The sequence below is a fragment of the Ailuropoda melanoleuca genome, chromosome 9 (genome assembly GCF_002007445.2).
Source record: "Ailuropoda melanoleuca isolate Jingjing chromosome 9, ASM200744v2, whole genome shotgun sequence".
NCBI lineage: Eukaryota > Metazoa > Chordata > Mammalia > Carnivora > Ursidae > Ailuropoda > Ailuropoda melanoleuca.
Genome location: NC_048226.1, coordinates 48878405 through 48899710, shown reverse-complemented (window position 1 = coordinate 48899710; position 21306 = coordinate 48878405). Strand labels below are relative to the sequence as shown.

General features: G+C 32.8%; 1 long non-coding RNA gene across 1 annotated transcript in view; it reads right to left on the bottom strand.

Moving 5' to 3' along the window:
- Positions 1–470: 470 nt before the first annotated feature.
- LOC117803845 overlaps positions 471–21306 on the bottom strand; it is a 72744-nt gene continuing 51908 nt past the window's right edge. Inside the window, exon 3 of the long non-coding RNA XR_004627980.1 lies at positions 471–625. This is a non-coding gene — a long non-coding RNA (uncharacterized LOC117803845). The remainder of the gene's footprint in view (positions 626–21306) is intronic.

Sequence of the window (21306 nt, the reverse complement as noted above, 5' to 3'; positions counted from 1 at the left end):
ATTGCTGATTACTTTAGCTTATATTTTCTAGGCAAACCCTGGTCTAAAACAGCATTCTGAAAATTATGTTCCTTAGTACACTAACCTCAGAATATTCCACCATAAAAAAGAGGTTCATAGGATAAAAACTGGGGCCTCATTATAAATAATACACTATACTTGTTTCTTGTGTATTCCTTAATGTATTTGCATTTTAAATACAGTAGTCCCACCTTATTTCCAGGGGAGAGATTCCAAGACCTCCAGTGGATGCCTGAAACTGGGTAGTACTGAACTCTATATATACATCTTTTGTTATACATACCTATGATATAATTTAATTTATAATATAATTAAGCATAGTAAAAGATTAACAACTAATAATAAAAAACAATTATAACAACATACTACAGTGAAAGTTATGTTAATGTGGTCTCTCTCTCTCTCTCTCTCTCTCTCAAAATATCTTATTGTATTGTACTCACCCTCTTCTTCTTGTGATGATGTGAAATGATAAAATGCACTCATGATGAGATGAAACGAGGTGAATGCCTAGACATTGTGATGTAGTGTTAGGCTGATATTGACCTTGTGATGAAACATCAGAAGGATCATATGCTTCTGGTCTGCAGTTGACCCCGGGTAACTGAAACCAGAAAGAGAAACTATAGGTAAGGGGGGACTACTGTATTCAGAACAGCATTATACACATAAAAACCATTTAACTTTTAGCCCTTATTAATCAAACATTTTACACCAAATGCCTTTTTTATGAAAGCACTTTTCAACATGCCTTTGAACGAATTTTTCAATAGAAGACTCTTTGGGAAACACTAAGTTTCTCAAGAACTAAAAAAATAAGAAATAGAAGTTAAGGACATGAAGATAGTCTACCTTTCTGGGAAAAAGAGTATGGATGAATCAAGCAGATTTCCATGCTAATTTTAACTCTGCACCCAACTAATGATTGAAGAAATTATTTAACCTCTTTGATGCTAAGTATTCTCATCTCAAGTAGTAACCATGCTTAACCATTGGTTTATTATAACAATTAGATTAGATATAATGAAGTTAAAAACTCTATTAGAAGCTACTCTTAGATTTTTTTTAAGCAGCTCCAAATTACCATTAGTTTTTTCAGGATTGCAGGGCAAACGTCTACCAAGATATTGGATTATGTCCTCCCTATTGGATGACCCTTGTATTATGTAACTTTTGGAGTCACGATGGACACACTATGACCTCATTCTTGTCCCAATCCCCACTCCATATTCCATCTCCTTATACCATAGTAGGTGAAATTGATTCTCTCTCTCTCTTTTTTTTTAATATCTTATTTATTTATATGCCAGAGAGAGACAGAGCATGCACAAGCAGGGGGAATGGCAGGGAGAGGGAGAAGCAGGCCCCCCACTGAGCAAAAAGCCCTATACGGACTCGATCCCAAGACCCTGTGATCATGACAAGAGCTGAAGGCTGACACTCAACCAAATGAGCCACCCAGGCATCCCTGATTTTTTTTTTTTAAGGATTTATTTATTTGAGAGAGGGAGAAAGAGAGCATGAGTGGGAAGGGCAGAGGGAGAGGGAGAATCTCAAGCTAATTCTACACTGAGCACAGAGCCTGACTCCAACTCACAACACTGAGATCATGACCTGAGCCAAAACCAAGAGTTGGACACTAAACCAACTGTGCCACCCAGGCACCCCAAAATTGATTATCTTAAAAAAAAAAAACAACCTCTGGCTCCATCCATTCTTTATGATGGAGTAATATTCCATTATTATATATATCTATATATTATACATATTAATTATTCCATTATATATACATATATTTATATCATATCTTCCTCTTTTCTTGGTGTTCTTTTTTAATTTATTCATTTGAGAGAGAGATAGAGCCTGAGCAGGGGGGAACGGAAGAGAGAGAGGGAGAAAAAACCCCCCACTGAGTGGGGAGCCCGACATGGGGCCCAATTCCAGGACCCTGAGATCATGTCCTGAACAGAAGGCAGATGCTTAATAGACTAAGCCACCCAGGCACCCCCACATTTTCTTATCATTCATCAGTAAATGGACAATTGGGCTGTTTCCATAGTTCGGCTATCATAGACAATGCTGCTATAAATATTGAAATACATGTATCCCTTTGAATTAGTATTTTGCATTCTTTGGGTAAAACCTAGTAGTGCAATAGCTGGATTGCAGGGTAGTTCTATGTTTAATATTTTGAGGAATCTCCACACTGTTTTCCAGAGTAGCTACACCAGTTTGAGAGTACAAACTGATGGTTATCAGAGGGGAGGTGGATGGGGGAATGGGTTAAATAGGTAATGGGGATTAAGGAATGCACTTCCTGTGATGAACACAGGGTGATTTAGGGAAGTGTTAAATTACTATATTGTACACATGAAACTAACAGAACACTGTATGTGACTAACTGGAATTAATATTAAAACTTAAAAAAAAATAAAAGCTCTAGCAAGTAACTAATATAAACCTAGAATCATAGGTTTAAGCTGTTTGAGATTATCTAAATTCTAAAACTTGTCCTAAGGCACTCAGACTAGACCTGGATACCAATGAGGCATCATGACATATGACACCAGCACCATAATTATTCATCCTACATACCTTATATAGATCCAGTCATTTGTCTTTTCCCAAATTCTTAGGGCATTATATCACTGAAGTGATCTTCAAGGGGCATTTATACTGCATTCTTCTATACTAACCCTTGCTAAGGGTTAACAACATTTTTTTTTTTAAATGTCTTTGCACATTCTTTTTTTTTTTTTTTAAAGATTTTATTTATTTATGTGACAGAGATAGAGACAGCCAGCGAGAGAGGGAACACAAGCAGGGGAAGTGGGAGAGGAAGAAGCAGGCTCACAGCAGAGGGGCCTGATGTGGGGCTCGATCCCGTAATGCCGGGATCACGCCCTGAGCCCAAGGCAGACGCGTAACCGCTGTGCCATCCAGGCGCCCCAGGGTTAACAACATTTAACAATTAAATGATGGTCCCTGTTTTTGGAAGCAACATTTCTGAACAAAGTTGCATATAATTTTAATTTTTTATATTCAACCTTCTTAGAAAATAGGTATTTTTTTTTCCAAAAGGAAGAAAAAACTCTCATATATAAGTTGCTGAGCTGTGAAATAAAAGTGTAAGAGAGTCTGGGAGGGGATTTAAGACACCCCAGGATTTAAAGACTACATTCCTTTTACTTAATACTTTTATGTCATAATAATAATAATGTATATATGTTTTATTTATTAATATTGCTTATTGTTTGTCTACCTCCTCAAAAATGTAAGCTCAAAAATATTAGCTCAAGTTTTGTTTTAACTCACTGTCATACCTCTAAGACTTAATACCTGGCACATCACAAGAGTTGGATAAATGCTTATTAAATAAGTTAACCTAGAGGGCTGTAAATGAGAGCATGTCAAGTGCAAATATTTGTAAAGACTACCAAAAAGAAAATCCTAGATATTTCCTATTTCAATTTTCTGTGGCTAGAGTATTAAAATTATTAGAAACTGTATTTTAGAAAATAAAAATAAATATCCTTAGGTTATATTAATGAGAAGTAAAAGCTGCTTTTCCAAAATAATTATAAATCTCTGATTATAAATTATAATCATAGGAAAATATAAATATATCATCATTAAAAACTTCTGTCTTCCATTAGTAGGAACCCTTCCTGCCTTCAATGAATGCAAGGCTGATTTAAAATTTCTGGGAAACTTTTCACAAAATATGGAAAAGCTAGTAGAAAAAGGACACTAGAAAAAAAATGTGATGAGTAATAAAAGGTGTTGCAACTCAACCCATCAAGAAATTAATATGAAGATATTAGCCCCAAGAGTGAGGGAAAGAGGGCATAGATAAATTTAAATAGATATGGACATGATTACCAATAGTATTTATAAATGGCAGCTAAAAGAAATTATGATATTCTTAAATCAGATTTGATAAAGGACATGAACTAGAGGCCCAGCCTCACATATCCTGTTTGAATTCTGTGAGCAACACCATGTGAAAAAGTTCACATGATTCAAGGGTTTTATCCCAGATACCAGTTCCCAGGTTTTTATATCCCTATGCTATATAGTACAGCATTATCACATATATAAAATAATCTCCATCTGTGTGTGTGCCAGTAAACCAGGTAATTTGGCAAGGAGTCACATTCCTCAAACAGCATGTGTAAGATTTTTCCAAGGCAATGCAGGTAATATTATTCCCTAATGTGAGTGTGTGTGTGTGTGTGTGTGTGTGTGTGTGTGTAATCTTAATTCTGTATTTTTCATTCATTCACTCATTCATTCATTCACTAAATTAAAAGTGTTTTGGGCACTCAAGTATTATGCTAGTTACTGGGGCTGGAGAAATGAATAAAATATATTTATCTGCCTCAGGAGACTCACAATTCAGAAATATGAATATATCACCAAAAAACTGACACTACAGTTGGATAAACACCATGGCTTAAACAAAATGTTTTTCATTACACATGGACTGAAGCTCAAAGCACAATAATAAAAATATTATTTCTGTTTTATGTATTTAAATCATCACTGTAAAATTCCCTTTTGCAAGATCTGATAAGCCTGGTAGTCAGGTAAAATGTGCATAATAAATATGTTTTGTAATAACATAATGCTAACTCATTTGATTGTTACTGTAATTATCATTTGAACACCGAAATTTTAACTCCATAATTTAGTCTTTTAATACAATCAGTTACAGTTAAAAATCTTCAAAGTCTTTTATATTGCTCCAAATAAAACACAAAGCTGCTCTCACCAATTCAACAGGAAAAGGCCTGTTTCTGAGAAAGCATTTGAGTATATATTTTATTTGCACAACATACTTATTCAGGACTTAATACACCAGGTAAATCTACAGACCTTTTTGCTATAAAAAGTTATGCAAGAAATATATACCCCTGATATTCCTTAGAGGAAAGACTTCAAAAGCATTACTCTCAAATAGGGATAGAATTTCCAAGAAGTTCTTCATATCCCTGATTTTAAGCTAGACATCTGCAGGAAGAGAGAAATTTGAATTTGTTGGGAAATAAGTGAAAACAAATTCTGTACTTGATGAATATTGCTGAGTACTCAAACATAGATGCCCGTCAGAAATAAGTCATCTGCAACAGTAAAAACACTAAATTTACCCAACACCTTCTTCTGAGAAATTCATTTAGCACTAAGTTGGAAAATGCAAAAGGAAGCACTATTACACTTTAAAAAGATTATAGAAAGGAGAAAATAAAACTGGCTGTGACTCCCTAGCAAGACGATAGACCATTTTAAGCAGGAGTTAAACCAATTGAAAAACAAATTTTACCGATTTAAATCAGGGAATTAACCAGTTGCTTGAGATAAATGAATCAACAAACTTATGGTATCACCTACATAGATGATCACATTATTTTTGAATAAAGATCAAATAATACCAGAGGGCATTAATTGAAAAGTTAACGTTTTAAAAAATGTTATTTTGAAGTAAAAATAGACTACTTCAGATGTCAAATGAAACTATTTAACAACAAAATGAACCTGAAAGCATAGAAGACAATCATCACATCAGAAATAATAATAGGAACCATTATTGATAAACTTCCAATGATAGTATTAAGACCTTATTTTTTTATCCATCTATCACATTTTTACTGAGTTTCTTCTTTGTGTCAAGCAAGTTACTGGGCTCTGGGGGATTTCAATAATGAATAACACCACCACAAAAAAAAAAGAGAGAGAGAGAGAGATTTCTTCCTTTACGGAGTCTTATTCAGTGAGGACATTGCTCTTTGTAAAATGTGTTGCTTTAAATCCAATCAGTCTTAACTGATTATCCTCTTAACATGAAATTTAAAGAAGAATAATACTGACAAAAATTTGTATTAGTTATTTCTCTTCTTTTTTTTTTTTAAGATTTTATTTTTCTATTTGACAGAGAGAGACAGCCAGCAAGAGAAGGAACACAAGCAGGGGGAATGGAAGAGGAAGAAGCAGGCTCCCAATGCAGGGCTCAATCCCAGGACCCTGGGATCACACCCTGAGCCAAAGGACTGAGCCACCCAGGCGCCCCTGTATTAGTTATTTCTTAACCCTCTGTAACTCCAGTTTTCTAGTCTTTTATTTTATATATAAAAATATATTCTATCTATAATATATACTATTTAGTATAATACGTATGCAAATATATACATGTGTGAATACGTATAATACATATTTATACATATATATACCATATATATACGATATAATCACACTGCAATACCTAAGAACAGTTTAACATTGACCCAGTAAAAGCCTCTGACAACTTTTTGAACTTACATATGGTAATTTTCACAACAGGGAAGTGTTTAGGACAGATTCTATTGAAAGCAGAGCCTGAGGCAAGGATTAAAATGCTGATCCTTTAGTTGAGAAGTACAAGCCCAGGGCCAAGAATGAAAAAAAAACGGAAGTGAGGCAAAGGTGCAAAGCACTAGTATATAGTATTATCCTACTGACTGCCATTGTAAGAGGTACCCCTAAGACACAAAGCATGTTGTTCAGAGGCAGGATAGCTTGATAATGCTGAGAGTTACAAGTTATCTTGAGGCTTATGTGACATCTCTTGGGAGACTCTACAAAATAAAGACCAATGTGTAATACAAGTTTAGGGAGACTCTGAACAAAATTGGGCTTCTCAGAATCCTGCTTTGCAGGACCCAGGTAAATGTTGCTTCCTAGACAAAGTAACTCATTGGTACCTAGACCCTCCATACGATTATGTTTATTTCCAAGGATCAAAATTAGGTATAGATTTTGGTAAAAAATCAGAATATATTCTTGTTAGTTTGACATCAAATCTATTAAAGATTATTTTTAATATTACACAATGTTTCTGTGCTGCATTCAAGTGTCTTTAATCACTGTTTTTGTTAGTTATTGAAATTGCCATCACCCCTACTTTCCTACAGTTTTTTATTCTCCGAAAAAGGATTTCCTTCATTCAGTGAGTATTCCGATTTCTCTAAACACTGAGCAATCTTAAACTTTCAACGGGGGAGTCTAATCTCATTCATCACACCTCCTAAAACACTGCAGACTTTAACAATGCAAATCTTAGGTATAAATTCTTACTTTACAGCCATTAAAAGGTCATGCTTTCCTACTTTTGTCTGAAAATTTTTTTTTCATTGAGAATGGGTGAATGAAATGCTGACAGCGTAGTGGAGTGAGGAAATAGCTTTGTCATCTTATGTTTATTAAAGTTTTTAAAAGCAATTGCAGTAACTAACAATCTATTTATATTAATGCTGATTAAATAATCCTACTAAGTGGCAGTAGATTCCAACTTTCATTTAAAAATAAGCATAATAACAGCCACACTCCAAGGAAAAACATTCCTAAGGAAAGAGATAGGGCAGGGATTTTGGCAATTTTAAAGCAATTTTCAATATTCAGAGTTACAAAATACAGTTGAATTTGCTAGCGACACATCTGAAATAGACTTGAGTCTAAAAATGATCATTGCCAGAGTATTAAAAGGTACTAACTCAATGATAATTTTTTTTTGCTTTGGGTATTATTAGGTACCTGAATAAATGAAAATCTGATATACTAAATTAAAGAAGCATGTTTAATTTTCTTCCATTCAAATAACAAGAACAAAGAATATATACACACACTAACTTTCTAGAATAATCAGTTAAATATAAAAATATTGTGAGGGAAAACAAATAAAATAAATTCTAGAAATAAGCAAGAGAGCTATACAATAAATTTAAAAGTTATGAAATCTAAATTCTAGTCTTGACTCTGTCCACAACTAGTAGTGGGCCTTTAGTAAAGCAAATATTCTTCCTGATTTTAAAGTTCTTTATTTATGCACCAAATCAGAGTTGAAATAGACGTCACAAAGACCATCTACTACTGTACAAATATGGCAGACAATGCAAACATATCCCAGCCCTCTTTGCCGCTGTGCCCAAAGTGGCAAAATTAATTCTTATCCTACCACTTCAAGCAGTCACTAGTAGCTAATGGACTTGGCACTAGACAAGAATAATTCTGGCATCTTTTGATCAGATAATCTCTAGTAGCTCTAGCATTTCTTAACTCTAAGCATCAGTTCTTTGTCTACACATTTGTAATTAATTGTTCTTTAACAAAATAAAACCAAATTCTGGTTTTCAGTGAGCCCATTTACAGAACACCTGTGTACTGCTGACATTCAGAAATAGGGAACTATTCCATTTAGCAGCTAAGGCCTAAGGGAGAAATCAAACAGCTATTTAAATTAATGACAGCTGAAAATTAATTCAATTTGAGTGACTTAAGTATCACACAGACAGAATAAATTGCAGAGTTAGAAGGTCAAGATTTGTGGATTAAAAAGCTATCTTCTCATCTTTATCCCAGTTGAAGTATTCATTCATTCAACAAATATGTTTGAAGCCCAGATACTCTGCTAGGTGGTAATACAATGTGAAATGAAACTGACATAATCTTTGTTTTTGTGTTGCTCACAGTCTTGTGCAGGAGTAACGGAATATAAATATATTTTTCACATGAAATTAAAAATTTACAAAATGAATTCTATTATTTTATTAGTAGGAGCTGTCATGAAAAATATGATTAAAAATGGATATTCAAGCTAAGATCTGAAGAAGCTAGACTAGAACTAGAGTTGGTACTCTGAGGAGGAAAGAAGTGGGCAATCTTCGAATATATTTTGCAGGAAGGTGAAATATGGAAAAGGATTAGTTGGCAAAGGATTACATTTAGCAGATAAAGGAGATAAAGTCTGACACCAAATTTCTGGCTTTACTCCTAAGTAGATACAGGTACCATGACTGAAAGGGATAATTAAGAGGAGTGAAAGATTTGGAGAAAATCTTAAGAGCTCAACTTTTGAATTAGAAGCTTATAATGCCAATAAAACATTCAAAAGATAATGCCAAGTAGAAACTTGATCTGTGGGTCTGGAAATTAGAAAAAGTATCCAGGATAAATATTAAATGTGGGGACCATAAACATGTGTATTGTATTCAACACCATGGGAACGGATGAGTTTGCCAAGGGAGAGAATTCTTCATGAGAAGTTATAAGAGTTACATGTGTGTGTCTTGAGGATTTTTAGTGATCTTATAGAAAATTTCCTCAAACTGTGGTCTATGAAATAACAGCATCACTTGAAATCTTGCTAGAAATACAGTTGACCCTTGAACGACATGGGGGTTAGGGGTACCAACACCCCACAGAGTCAAAAATCTATATATAACTTTTAGGGGCACCTGGGTGGCTCAGTTGTTAGGCGTTGGCCTTTGACTCAGGGCGTGATCCCCGCGTTCTGGGATCCAGCCCCACATCAGGCTCCTCCGCTGGGAGCCTGCTTCTTCCTCTCCCACTCCCCTTGCTTGTGTTCCCTCTCTCACTGGCTGTCTCTCTCTCTGTCGAATAAATAAATAAAATCTTTAAAAAAAAATCTATATATAACTTTTAACTCCTCCCAAACTTAACTAATTAATAATGTACTGTTGACTGGAACCATACCAGTTACATTAACAATCAATTAACAATTTATGTTATATTTATTACATACTGTATCCTTATAATAAAGTAAGGTAGAGAAAAGAAAATATTATTAAGGAAACGATGAAGAGAAAATACATTTACAGTACTATACTGTATTTATAAAAAAAAAATCCATGTGTAAGTGGATCTGTGCATTTCAAACCCAGGTTGTTCAAAGGTCAACTGTACTGTCTCAAGACCCACTGCAGGCCTACTGACTCATAACCTGCATTTAGAAGACCACTTGATGATCAATATGTTTAGCTGTGAGAAGCACTTGAGTAAAAGAGAAGGGGTTGGCAAAGGAAACTGAGAAAGAAAAATGAAAGGAAAACCAGTGTCACGGAGGCCATTGTAAAAGAATGCAAGGAAAATGAAGTAATAGTCAATAGTGTGCAATGCTGTTGGGAGGACCTGTAAGATGACAGAAAAAAGTGTGCATTAAATTTAACAGTATGGGGTTTGATAAGTGATATTAGCCAGGTAAGTTTTGATGGAGCAATGAAAGTAGAAGCAAAAAGTTTAGTTAGTTGAAAAATGTATGGAACGTGATGAAATGGCAATAACCACATGTAAACAACTCTTTGAAGAAGTTTGCCCTTGAAAGAGACAGGCTAGGTCAAGAAGTGAAGAGAATGAGAGGGTGATGGGAGAGTCAAAGTGGATGATATTAACGCACTGACAGATAATGTTTGAATGTTACTGAGAATAGTCAGTTATAAAAGAAAAAACTCGAAACTAACAAGAGGTGGGCAAATTGAAGTTCAATATTAACAAAGGGAAAAAGCAAGGAGTTTGCCTTTGAGAGATGAGAAGTTTTCCTTCATTGTTAAAGGAATAAAGACGACGAGTATAAATGACCACAGGCCCAAAGATTTGGAGGATGAGTGTCCACTCATCTATGGTTTCTAATATGAGAAAAGGTCATTTGCTAAAAATGAAAGTGGGAAGGGGGATCAAATATTTGAGAAAAGGGAATATTTTTATTCTTCCTAGATAAAAATGTTACTTTATTCAATTCATAACAACCACTCCAGATATGCCCTTTTATACCCCAATATTATAGATAACAGATTTCAGGTCAAGTAAATTAAAAGACTGGATACAAACCTAGCAAATTTACTTCAGCTGCATTTCTTGTCAACTATGTTTTTTTTATGGAGAGAGTGAATTTATTTCAGAAATATAAGAGTATGATGTGATGATGAATTTTAATGACAACTGTCAGCCAGATGGTATTACACTAGTAAAACACTGTCCTTGCACAAATGAAAAATGACTTAATCTCACTCGGACTCACTTTTTGTCTTCACATTGAATATACTATTATGGACCATTAAGAATGTATAATAATAATTAATAATAGCAAAAATAATTAACCTTTATATAACAGTTCATAAAACATTTTAGCATACTTTATTTTACTACATATTATCCCATAATATTTAATAATTGAGTATATTTTCTTACAAAAATCAGGTTTTTTAAAGATATTTTTGATGTTGGGTCAAGAAGTAAATGTTGATAGGATAGTTTCTTTCTCATAGCATTGTTTTAAGGTCAAATTAGATAAAATAGATGAAAGCATGTTATTCAAAGGAAAAGCTTAAAACTTCATTACTAAGGATGAAAAAAGAAAAAAGAAAGTTCAAGGAATGAATGTCATTGCAATTTTTAAAACTATGAGCATAGTCCTAACTTGTCATTCAATAGATTTTGATGAAAGTTATCATTTATGGTTGATATCGACTACTGTACTTGACCATAAATCAATGAAATGTAAGTGTCCATTTTTTATAAGCATACTTTTGAGATGACTGGGATAGTATGACTCTGGCACAAGTCTATGAAATAAGAAACTTCCATAGGAAACTATTAAGTACACTAGAAAAACAATATGTTCTAAGAAACCTTACAAAATGCTCAGAAGATTACTCTACACAGCCCTTTGCAAATGTTGCCAGGACAGTAGAAGATTTGAAGATATCACCATAGGATTTGGTAACAGCCAGAGGACAACTGAGAAATAATCAGCATGCCAAGATGTTAAGAGGAAATCACAACAGCCCAGAGCGATGACACAAAGGATAAAAGGGTCAGGCACCTAAAAAACAAACAGTGATTGCCAACTCTGTAAGAAGTATCCTATGGGCCTAGGGCAATAAAAACAAATGAGCAAACAAACAATTCATCTTTGTCAAGAGGCCAAACCATATACTCAGTAAAACAGGCTCTGGCCAAATCTGGCCAAAGACTATCTCTTGGGAGGTTTGATGATTCTGGCCTATGAAATAATACAACAAACTAGCAAGAGAAGTAGGAAGCTGTTAAAAATACAAATGATTAAAATTCAGCAGGATAAAATACACCCATTCCATCCAAAAAGTTTAACTTCCTTTTACTTTTACACTGTACCTTAGGATAAAGATGACTTTTATTTTTAAGTACAGATTTTCTTTTTTATAAATGTGTGGTGAATCCTAATGTGGATAACGCTATACAGGCATCATTCTAAATGGGATGTCATTTCCCGAGGATATCAGAATCTAGATGTAACTGCCAACTGGTCTAACTTAAAAAGGTTTTTTTTTTTTTTTTTAATTTTAAGAGTTAAGGTTTTTATAAAGAAAACAAAAACACAAAATACTTGTTGAAAGTAACTAAACTCATAACTACAGAGTAAAGTCTATATAGTTTTAGTAAACAGGAAACTGAAAGACAAGTTTACATAAAATGCAAATAACATGAAGACTGCATCTCTGTAGAGTTAGTTTCAAATTTTTCTTCAGTAAATATTGCTCAAAACACTACTAAACAACACCAAGGGAAGTATCTGTTTAGATCTTTCCTGTCTAGACATTATTATACACTAGATTCTTGTTCAATCAATATTGATGATCTTTTTGTATTTTTTTGTATTCATTTAATCTTTCTTCTTTATGGTAATCACTGCTAAAATGATCCCTTCTTTCCATTTATAGTGAAAACAATAATAAATGAAAATAAATGCCATCAATATTTTTTCTTTGATCATTATTAAAATTTTGAAGTTCAAAATTTTCTTCCATTTTCATACAGCACATCTGGATAATATTTTTCTATTGACAAAGCAGAGGTCTCTTCAGTACTAGAGCATATAGAGTTACCACTTCTCCAGTGCCTAAGTTTCAAGAATACTGATGTTTACCATAGCAGTACCAGAAAATGGCTTCTTCTATCCACTTTTTACACTACTGGCAAATGAAAGTTCATAGATCAACCGCATTTTCAGAGGGAAAAGAATCCCTTTTAATTTGAAAACCACTTGCCAAAGTGTCTCCATTACTGTAAAACAAGTAACTCTATAAAACCTCCTGTGTTTCACAACTCGTGTCCACTTAAATAGGGCTAAAAATAATTTTAACTTAAAACAAAAGTATGTCAATAAAATCTTTTCTATGGAAAACTATAAATACCTAGATGGAAAATGTCAATAATCATAATATCAGAACTTTGAGTCAAGAAAATTCACTAAATGGCCTGACAGCTAATTACTACTGTGCAAAATACCAATAAGCGTACCAAGCACCTGCATTTATTTCCAAGTTTGCACCATTACATATTTTAATACAGATTTACAAAGTATACTATTTATCTCTTCATTTACCATTTTTAGTAATTTTATTTTGTATTGAGTAAGAAAGCAAATATACATAGAATAAAACAAAAATATGTTGGAATATCCAATAAGTATAGTATTTATTAATGAAATCTTCATAGGAATTGGTACACGTCTAAGAAGACCAGTAGGTGTGTAAAAGTTATATAATGATTATTATTTTACACATGGTCAGAATATATTTAATATTGGGCACTAATTTTTAAAATAATAAAAGAGGAGCACCTGGAGGGCTCAGTTGGTTAAACATCAGACTTATTTTGGCCCAGGTTATGATCTCAGGATTGTGAAATCGAACCCCATGTCGGTCAAATAAAGTTATAGATAGAGATTTACATAAATTCATACACAGTGTAAGGATATCCACAGAACAAACTACAAAACTACAAAAATTTTATGCCATTAATAGTTATACAAAAATAAATCACATTAGCACACTTTCTTTGTTCTTTTCATAAATCGAAATTTTAAAATGTTTGATCCTTTGAAAAAATTTATTTTAATAAATAAACATGTTTGTTAATGAGTCCTCTATCTCTTCAAAATAACTCAGAAAGCTTCAATTAAAGTATCAATAGAGTACTAAAAATTTCAACATGAAACGCTTTAAAAAATTTTTTTAAGATTTTATTTATTTGAGAGACAGCACAAGGATGGCGGAGAGGCAGAGACAGAAGGAGAAGCAGACTCCCCAGTGAGCAGGGAGCTGATGCCAGATGATCCCAGGACCCTGGGGTCATGACCTGAGCCAAAGGCAGACTTTTAACTGACTGAGTCACCCAGGCACCCCAACATGAAACACTTTAAGCAAATTCCCATTACTTGCGGGGGGTAGGAGGAGAAGCTTACAAACTGAAGCTAAAACAAAATATAAGACTAAATTTTATAATTCTAAAATTTAATCTTGGAATATATTGACCTATGTTTAGAATATCTTGGTGAGGGGCGCCTGGGTGGCACAGCAGTTAAGCGTCTGCGTTTGGCTCAGGGCGTGATCCCGGCGTTGTGGGATCAAGTCCCACATCAGGCTCCTCCGCTGTGAGCCTGCTTCTTCCTCTCCCACTCCCCCTGCTTGTGTTCCCTCTCTCACTGGCTGTCTCTATCTCTGTCAAATAAATAAATAAAATCTTTAAAAAAAAAAAAAAAGAACATCTTGGTGAGCCCATTTATATTCTTTATCATAATGAAATGAAATTGAGAATACCTATTTCTTTTGAGATATCTCAATATGGGAACATATTCGAAAGAATTATAAAGACAAGATTGTTATGGTTTCTTTCACGTAAAAAAAATAGTTGTCAGAGAAAGCTACTTTGAATGGAGGCAAAAAAAAAAAGTAATCTGGAGGCAAAAAAAATAATCTGTTAAAATACTTGAGCGGAAATAATTGCACATTTTATTTGTGATCTTTATACATCATCCATTTATCAGGACTGGCTTTGAACTTACCAGTACCTCAGCATCTGTAGAAAGTTTTTTCTCTTTTAAAATATTATTGTCTGGGTCCCTGCTATAGACTAGAACAACTACAAGCCACATGGGCCCCTAACATGCGAAGTGTGGCTAATACAAATTGAGATATCCTGTAAGTATAAAATACATTGGATTTTGAAGACTAATATAAAAAATTATTAATCTTTAGAGATCATATATTAAAATTATAATATTTTCGACATACTAAATAAAACAAACTATTAAAAAATTTTACCTGTTTCTTTGCACTTCTTAAAATGTGACTACTAAAAAATTTAAAATTGCATTTTTGGTTCACATTTGTGACTCACATTACATTTCTATTGCATAGCAGTGCTCTAAGTCCAGAAAAGAGTCAACTGAAGGAACGATTTAAAATATATTAACTATATGTCTGACATTAAAAAGTTATAATTGAATTTATTTTTATAATATAAAAACAAAAACACTATGTTTAAAAAACTTTTGATAAAAACCAGTGATATATTAGAGAATAAATATAAATAAATTAGGCAAATAAATCAATATAAATTAAATAAATAGTAGGCAAATATGTTCCAAGAATACATATTTTGTATTTGTGATTTTTAATGTCCACATAATCAATAGAAAGAAGTGAGATAATAGGTATTAAATATATCCATGGGAAGATGAAGAACTTAAAACAGTTTTACTTCTGGAAGCTAAGGTCTAGCTTATGAAGGATTCTGAAGAAAAAAACACTGCCAAATGATGCCTGGAGCTATTGATGCCTGTCTTAAAAACAGGGCATATAAATACCAAAGTGTCTCCTAGTAACTTAACTGCATCCCAGAATAAATCTCAAGAATACATACAGATGTGGAAAAAAACCAACTTCAATACCCAGTAAGGTAAAATTTAAAATCTGTCACCCAATCAAAATTTAAAGCATACAATGAAACAGGAAAATATGATCCATAATCAACCAATTGAAATCAATCCAGAACCAACACAGATGTTAGAATTTGTAGACAAATGTGTACAGTTAAGTTGTTGTTTTAACTGTATTCCATACGTTGAAAAATTTAGAGACATGTTAGATATGAAAAAGACACAATCAAAATTCTAAATATTGAAATATGATATACAAGAAGGAAAATGCATTTGGTGGAATTTGTGGAACTTAGATATTGCAGAAGAAAAGATTAGTAAGATTACTGAACCTGAAGATAGCGATAGCATCCATTCAATATGAAACACAGAAAAAAATATTGTTTAAAAAAAATAAGCAGAGCACCAGGAAACTGATGGATAGCATCAAATGGTCTAATATTGGCATCATTGAAGTCCCTGAAGATGGAGGGTGAGCCACAGGGACAGAAAAAATATTTAAAGAAATAATGCCCCAATATTTCAAATATGATGAAAAGTATAAACCTACAGATTCAAAGAGTTCAGTGAACTCCAAAACTACACCATATCACAACATATTAAAATACTGAAAACCAATGATTAAAATCTTAAATGCAATCAGAAAATAATGAAGTGTAATACAGTGAGGAACAAAATTAAAGATAACAAGAGATTTTTCATCAGAAATAGTGCAAGCAACGTGCTGTGGTGAGCACCAGGTGCTGTACAGAAGTGTTGAATCACTATATTATATACCGGAAACTAATATTACACCGTATGTTAACTAACTGGAATTTGAATAAAAACTTAAAAAAAAGAAAATATTCTTTTTCTCTCAGTAGTGATGAGAACTCAAGAAAGAAATGAACATTGTAAAAAATATTACTATTTTCTGCTTATATAGTTTTTAAGTTTGTAATAAAATACAGCATCTTTAAAAAAAAAAAAGAAGAAGAAGAAGAAATAGTGTAAGCAAGTAAACAGTGGAGTAACATCTCTAAAATACCAAAACCAAACACAATTGGAGCAGCAGTCTTTTCAGTAAATGGTGTCGGGAAAATGGGATATTCACCTGCTAAAGAATGAAACTGGATCCCTACCTTACACCACTCACAAAAATTAACTCAAAATAGATTAGAGATGTAAATGTAACATCTAAAACCATAAAACTCCTACAAGAAAACAGAGAAAAAGCCCCTTGACATTGTTCTTGCAAATGATATTTTTGGATATGACACCAAAAGCTGAGATACCAAAATCAAAATTAAACAAACAAAACTACATCAAAATGAAGTTCTGCACAGCAAAGGAAACAATCAACAAAATAAAAAGGCAACCTACAAAATGGAAGAAAATGTTTGCAAGCCATATATCTGATAGATTATTAATATCTAAAATATATAAGGGCATCATATAAATCATTAGCTAAAACAGGTTTTTTATTTAAAAATGAGCAGAGGATCTGAATAGACATTTTCCCAAAGAAGTCTTACAGATGGCCAACAAGTATATGAAAAAGGTGTTCAACATCATTAATCACCAGGAAAATGCAAATCAAAACCACAGTAAGATATCACCTCAAACCTGTTAGGATGGCTTTTACCCAGAAAACAACAGATAACAAGTGTTGGAAAGAATGTGGAGAAAAGGGAAACTCTGTACATGGATAGTGGGAAAGTAAATTGGTACAGCCATTATGGAAAGTAATATGGAGGTTCCTCAAAAAATTAAAAATAGAACTATTATATGATCCACCAATTACACTTCTTCTGTGTAAAGGAAATGAAATTAGTATCTAGAGATATCTGCACTCCCATGTTCATTGTAACATTATTCACAATGGCCAAGATGTATATATGGAAACAACCTAAGTATCTGTGGGTGAATGAATGAATAAAAAAGATGTTTCATATAGACAGATAGATAAATATAGATATTATTATAATAGAAAATATAATAGATATAATTACAATTAGTATAATATATAATGTATAATTTTATAAATGGATATATATGATTAAGGTGATAGATGACTGATATACAGATGATTGATAGATATGTAGATATAGACACACTGGAATATTTAGCCATGAAAATGAAGGAAATCTTATTATTTGCAACAACATGGATGAACTCAGATGAATTATGTTAAATAAAATTAGCCAGCCATAGAAAGACAAATACTGCATGTTCTCAATTATATGTGGAGTCTTTAAAAAAGTCAAACTCAAAAACAGAGATTAGAATGGTTGTTTTCAGGATCTGGGGGATGGAAAGATGGGGAGATGCTGGTCAAATGGTACAAGCCTTCATTTATGCTATGAATAAAGTCTGGAGATATAATATACAGTATGCACCATGGTGATTATAGCTAGGTACTTGAAATTCACTAAAAGAGTGAACATTAAGCATTCTCAAACCACACACACACACACACACACACACACACACACACAAAGAGGTAACTATATGAGGTGATGAATGTTAATTAACCTGATTGTGCTAGCCATTTCACAAAGTATACGTATGTCAAATCATCACAAATATACAATTTTACTTGTTAATTATCTCAATAAAACTGAAAAAAATAAATGATGGATGGATAGATAGAAGATGATGATACATGATAGATGACTGATGATAGATAGATGATAGATATAGATAGATGATAGATAGATAGATGATAGATAGATAGATGATAGATAGATAGATAGATGATAGATAGATAGATAGATGATAGATAGATGATAGATAGATAGATGATAGATAGATAGATAGATAGATAGATAGATAGATAGATAGATAGAACACCAAAAACAGGAGGTGGAGAAAGCACCCTGGGTTTTCAGCTCTCAGAGTCAGGTGGGGCAGGAGAATTGAAAGAAGTTCTGTGAGTCATTCTGGGACTTCACAGACTATACTCCAGCTACACTCTTCAAAATGGGAACCATGCAGAATGACAGAAGGAGAGAGAGACAGAAAGACAGAGATCACCTGAGTTGCAGAAAGCCAAGAGCACTTTCCTTCAAGCCAAAAAGGGCAATCAGACTGTAAAGTAAGAGAGGAAGGGAAGGGGGGAGGGAAGGAGAGGAAAGAAGAGGAGAGGAGAGCGAAATGGACAGAAAACAGAATGAAGTATGCACTAAATTCAATTCACAATGAAATCAACCTCTTGTCACATCACAGTGTGCCCTGCTTTTGACATATGATATTCATCCTTATGTGAGTCTTTATTGCTCTATTAACTTGTACTTTTTTATGGATTAAACAGTTCTCTTCATATTTATATTTCATTAGTACTTTTTGAAACCGACATGACTAAATAGGCATATTTATATCTTGGCATTAAACACCTGTTCTTTAGTGGATTGTTGTATAACAAATAAATTAGGGATGTTAAAAACATCTATTCATTTTAGAAAGTACATTTTCTGTATATCTATTTCACTGGAGAATATTGTTTTCTCTTTATGTTTCTCAGTTTCCATCAGTCATCTTTGAATGTCTTTAAATATGTTTTTCAAATCCCGTTCTATTGTGCAACTTTTCTCTGTGGCAGTCTCCTGTCTGCAAAGGTCATTTACTATCAAGTTTACTGTATATGCCTAATTTTATATTGTGCAATAAATCTTCAACAGCCCCTACATGTGACAAGTCTGAAGGTTCAATCAGAGGTTGGATGTATCAATGTTTAATGCATTTCTCAATAAAAAATTAGCACATGTCTTCAACTAAAATAAATGTTCTTGTTTTATGTGCTCTGTTTTACAAGACTATTAAAATGGTTTTTTTATTATAGTTTTAGTATTCAGATAGGGATAGTATCAAATTGAACTGCTCAGTTAACAAAGTAAAATACACTGTGAAACATGACTACATTAAATCTGAAAAATTTAAGAAATAAAGGTGATCAAGTATGTGGAGAAAAACAACATAAAACAAAATATATTTTATCTATATGAAATAATAAAATGTTTTCATATTTGAGAAAAAAATGTTTGTGTATGAAGAATTGAAAAATTTAGCTTGCTTTTTTTCTTTTATCTTAGACGTGAAAATGACTCAAAATATTTTATTTGGAATAGCAAATAGTATATGAACAATGATAACACCAAAACCACTGAATTATTTTCTAAATTATCAATACCTGAGAACTTGCTCTAGGATGTAGGTTTTGATTAACAACTTAACTTTTTTTCCATTTCAATCGTGGGACAGTCTGAAAGCTAAAGTAAATAGATTCAAAGAACTCTAATATGTACAATAAAAAGTAGCTTATTCACATTAATGTATGTATGTGTGTATATATCATAATTAAATACCAAAAGAAATATTTTATATACATATATGTATCGTTTTCAAAGCAAAATACTTTGCAGTACAAAATCTCATTAATCCTTCCCATAAATTATTTTAATATAGAGATTTTGAGGCCAAAACCATGCTACTGATCTGAAATAGAAATCAACATAGCAACATATGCACATTAAAATTGATATAATTTTAAGATTCTCCATGGTCATTTGGAGGGAAAATATAAGCCATCTTGCAGATAGAATCAAGGGCTCTTATATTCAGTCATTTAAACCAATGCAATTTCTAATGGTTCTACTTGTGCTGTGGTGAATTTACTATAAATCCCACCAGTGTGACAGATTCAATCAGTCTATTTGTTGGAATGACAGGTCATATTTGCAGCAGAATGATCCAGCACCAAATATTTCAAAATCACTAAAGATATTAAAAATGACAAAGAATGCAAAGAGCAAGAAAATAGCAGTCAGTACAACACAATTTCAGAAATAAAAAGCCATTTAGATAACTGCAAAATTACCTGTAACTTGCTGCTGAAAACAAATTGCTATCAAATCTTATATTAAGAATACTTTGCACTTTAATTAGCTTCTACTAAGTTTGACAATATTCTCTTTGGTACAACGTTTCTGCACGTAATTTCTTTGAGAAGCAGTGAAGTATGCCAAAAACAACAGTAGGTACTGGGAAGCACTGCCTCCTAGACCCAGCTTTGTGAACTTGGGCAAATCTTTTAATATCCCCAGGCCCTGATTTCTTCAGTTGGAACATACAAACACATCTGCAGTCCCATTATGTCACAGTTCGGGGGTTAAAAATCAAATTTTAAAAAATCATCACCATATGAATAGGTACTAAAAACTGTAAAGCAACAGACACTTGTAAGATACTATTATTTTCATAATTTTGTGTTAAGAAATTTGTTTAAATGAAAATTTCCCTGATTAATCCTTAACATTAATTTATCTTATTACTGCTTTGAAAATTACGTGTTGTTCTTTCTGCACAGAAATTAGTTTTCTTCTTTTCACAGCAATTCTTTTTCTATACATTTTCTGACTGTGCCATTTTCATATTAATATATCTGATAAGATTAAATAAAAGGCCAAAAAATTGCATTATAAGCTAATTTACTGAAGTTGATTTCTAATTTCTTTTTTAAATAGTACTACGACTATTAATCAAACTACGTTCCATAAGAAGGTTATAGAAAATGAAATACAGTTTTAACTAAGATATGGGGAATAGTCATTAGTCTCAATCTGGAGGCTGAACTATTTCTCGCCGAAATATTTGGAAGTCCCACAAAGTTAAAATTTTCTCCATTTTCTTTTAAAGGTCAAAGATTTGCCGATATATTTACCCTGACCAATGGAACTTAATGCAAGTTTCCTATAGTTAATCACTAAACTGTTGACTGT